The sequence below is a fragment of the Oryctolagus cuniculus genome, chromosome 19, assembly GCF_964237555.1.
Source record: "Oryctolagus cuniculus chromosome 19, mOryCun1.1, whole genome shotgun sequence".
In the NCBI taxonomy this organism is placed as follows: domain Eukaryota; kingdom Metazoa; phylum Chordata; class Mammalia; order Lagomorpha; family Leporidae; genus Oryctolagus; species Oryctolagus cuniculus.
This window is the reverse complement of record NC_091450.1, coordinates 50607291-50610913: the sequence shown is the minus strand read 5'-3', so window position 1 is coordinate 50610913 and position 3623 is coordinate 50607291. Positions and strand designations below refer to the sequence as shown.

At 68.0% G+C, this 3623-nt stretch overlaps 1 long non-coding RNA gene across 1 annotated transcript; it reads right to left on the bottom strand.

Moving 5' to 3' along the window:
* Positions 1–1016: 1016 nt before the first annotated feature.
* LOC127488041 (uncharacterized) lies at positions 1017–2726 on the bottom strand. Its single transcript, XR_007915435.2, has 2 exons — positions 1929–2726; positions 1017–1238 (listed from the first exon to the last, which is right to left on the bottom strand). It is a non-coding gene; the product is annotated as an uncharacterized lncRNA (long non-coding RNA).
* Between the last annotated feature and the right edge of the window lie 897 nt (positions 2727–3623).

Here is a 3623-nt window from a genome sequence, read left to right as displayed (position 1 = left end):
ATCTGCTATCGACTGTCTCCCTCCCCTATGCCTGCCACAGCCAGGGCTGGGCCAGGCTGAAACCAGGAGCCAGGAACGCCATCCAGATCTCCCGTGTGGGCGGCAGGGGCCCAGGGACTTGAGCCACCACCTGCTGCTCCCCAGAGTGCGCATTACCAGGAAACGGGAAGCAGAAGCAGGGCTGCAACCCAGACCCTCTGATAGAAGACGCAGGCGTCCCGAGCAGTGTCTGAGCTGCCACGCCCGGATGCCCGCACCCGTCTTTTCTGTCCCCATCTTCGGCCGGCCGCCAGCACAGTCTCCCCTCCCCTCAATAGCACAGCTTCCTGCCGCTGTGGCAGGAGGGGCAGCCTCGCACTCAGAGCCCCCCACCAGTCCCAGCGCCCTCCCCGCCTCCTCGCCTAATTGAGCTGTCGGGTGGGGGTGTGGCTTTTGCTACCGCACCCTGCAGGCGATGGCTCAAGGACCTGGGGCCCTGCCACTCACCCAGGAGATCCAAATGGAGTTTCCGGCTCCCAGCCTCGGCCTGGGCCAGCCCCGGCTGTCGACTGGCATCTGGGGAGTGAACCAGCAGGTGGAAGCTCTCTGTCTCTTTCAAATAAAATGAAAATCAATAAAGATTGAGATATAGCTGACATGCCACGAGTTTCACTCCTTGAAGGTGGGTTTGGGGGGTTTTTGTGTGTGTGTGTGTGTTTACCATGTTCACACAGTTACACGCCATCACCCTAACTCGAGGATGCTCCCAGCCCCCAGAAGCCCAGCCTGACCACAGGAGGCCCTGTCTTCTCCAGCCCCCGTTACTGTGCGTTCTGCCTCGGGGCCGGCCTCGCGCTGGAGATCTTGTATGGATAGGATCAGGACCACACGGCCGGCTTCCTTCACTGGGCACGGTGTCCTGGGTTCCTCCACGTTGCTACGGGTGTGTCACTCCCCGCGCGGCCCTCTCTCCCCGCCTCTCCCTTCTCCGAGGGCATCCGCCGCGTGGCCACTTCTCGGCCGCTGGTGGCACCTGCTCCTGGCGTGTTTTTATTCGAACACATTTGAATGTATAGCAAGGAATGGGGGCGCGGGGGTCGCAGGCTGGTCCGGGGCTGCCACCGCACCCTCCATTGCCACCAGCGGTGCACGGGGGTCCCAAGTTCTCCCAGCCTCAGCCACACCGCTCTTTGCCTGCCTGTGTAGCCTTCCCCGTGGGCGGGAGGTGGCTGCTCACTGTGGTTCTGGTCTGCATTCCCCTAATGACAAAGAGAAGTCAAGCACCTGCTGGCCACTCGTGTCCCTCTTCGGAGAGGGGTTATCTTAGAACCCTGGCCCGGTTTTCAGTTGGGACGCTCCCTTCGGGGACCTGTATGGGCTTTCCTTCTTCCCTGTGCGTTGCTGATGTGGGTTTTTCATTCATTTATTTGAGAGAGAGCCAGAGGCAGACAGAAGCCCCATCCGTGGCAGCAGCCTGGGTGGACCCGGCCTGAAACCCGGAGCCCAGCACAGTCCAGGGCTCCCACACGCGTGGCGGGGAGCCGATTGCTCGAACCGTGACCGCTTCTCGCCTGCCAGTGCATCCAGGCGGGGCGGGGGGCGGGGGGCGGGGGGTGGCCGGGTCGCAGTCCCTCAGAAAGATGCCCTCTTGCCCAAGACCCCTGAGAATGCGCCACTTCCGGAAGGGCCTCTTGCAGCGGCTTCCGGTGGGGCTGTGCACGCACCAACCCCCTCCTCCTCCTCTGCCTGCTTTCCTCCACTTCTTCCCCTTCCACACCCAAGGTCATCTGACTCTGGGAGACTCCTCCAGCCCCCACCCCTCCGCCACCTGCTGCTGCCTGCCCAGGGGGTCGCGGTGGCAGTGGCCAAGGCCCCAGTGTCCAACGCCTCAGGCCAGTGCGGACATGGAGGAGGGGGCTGCTCAGGGAAGGTGGGGAGGGGACACTCACAGCACCTGGCGCCCGGGGGCGGGGCTGAGGGCGGGGCTGAGGGCGGGCGCAGCTGCAGGTTCATCCGCGTCACCTATTCGCGACCCGGGCAGCTGCGGTGGTGAGAGGAGGGGGCGTGTGGAGGGCGGGGGTGGGAGCCCCCACACCCCTCCGTAAGTGGCACTGGGCACGTGCAGGATCCCAGTCCGAGGGCGTGCCCAGGGCGACGGGTGGGATCGGCCTCTGGCTCCTCCTCCGCTGTCCGCACTCGCCGAGCCGCTCGCTGTGGTCCTGGTACCTCCTCCCTGTCGCCTCCCCCGCGCGCCCTCCCGCCGCCCCACAGTGGGCTTCGCGGGAGAAGCCCTGGCCTAGCTCCTCTCTGCGCCAATCGCGAGATGGGGGAGGGGTGCACTCTGGTTGACCAGGTCCCGGGAGTGGCGGAGGAGGGGGCTGTCTCTTGGCTCCAGGGGATCGTGGGGGGCAAAGCCTGGGAAGGGATGAAGAGGTCAGACCCGGCCACGTGCAGAGAGGGAGACCCCGGCCGGGAGTGGGCGCTCTCCCGGCGCAGGGGAGCGCGCCCATTGTGGGGAGGGGGAGCCGATCGAGGACTTCCACAGCCTCCGGGGGTGCGGGGCGTCCGGGGCAGGGGCAGGGCCAGCAGCACGGCTCCGACGGAGAACAGAGGACCGCGGCGAAGGTCCAGGAGGTGCCTCGGGGCGGCCCGCGGGAGAACGATCCTGGCGGGCTTCGTGGAGGAGGCGGCCCTGCGCCCCCCGAGCGGCCCGGGGCCGGCCGAGCGAGCCGCCAGCGGCTGCCAGGCGGAAACGCGGGCGGCGCCAGCCCCCCGGCGGCGCGGCGGCCCCCGGCCCGGCCCCGCCCGCGTTTGTGTTGGCAGCGGCCCGGGGCGCGCGGCGGCCGCCGTGAAAGGGGCCTCTGTGCGCCCGGCCCGCGCGCCGCCCCGGCGCGGTCTGCCCTGCGCTCCGAGCGCGGCTTCTCCTGGAGCTCCTCCCTCCTTCCAGAAATGCCCGCGCGCGCGGTGGGTGCTCGCCGGGGCCGGCTCGCGGACGCGGGGGACACATAGCACCCCCCTCCAGGGGTTCCCCTCGTGGCGAGGGCGGGCAGGCGGAGGGACCCCGCGGGGCCTCCCAGCGCCGGCTTCCCCGCCTGCGCCTATGCCTGTGCGGGCCGGAGTCTGTGGCCCCGGGCGGGCGCTCCCAAGGCCGCAGCCACCGGGTCACTGTCACTGCCCGAGTCGCACGGAGGGCGCTGGGCCCGAGCGGGGGAGGGGGCGGTCCCATGATTGCTGTTAGATGGCAAACACGTGTGTGTGCCGGTGCTTGGGTTCCCCGCCGTGTGCTGGATTAGGTAAGTGTGCGCGTGCCCTCTGTGTGCTCCCCGGGAGCCGCTAACAGGCGGAGGGGACCGGCCTGGCGCAGTTTAAGCCACGGCTCGCCATGTCGCCGGCATCCCACGTGGGCACAGGCGCCAGCCCTGGCCGCCCCGCTTCTGATGCAGCTCCCTGCCCATGCGCCTGGGAAGACTGCACCTGCCAGGGCCCCTGCCAACCCGCAAGAGAGGCCGAGATGGAGCTGCAGGCTCCTGCCTTCCGCTTGGCCCTGGGCCCCAGCTGTTGCAGCCACGGAGCGGGGGAGTGAGCCGGCAGATGGAAGCATTCTGTCCCTCTCTCTCTCTGAAAAATAAATAAATAAATAAGCA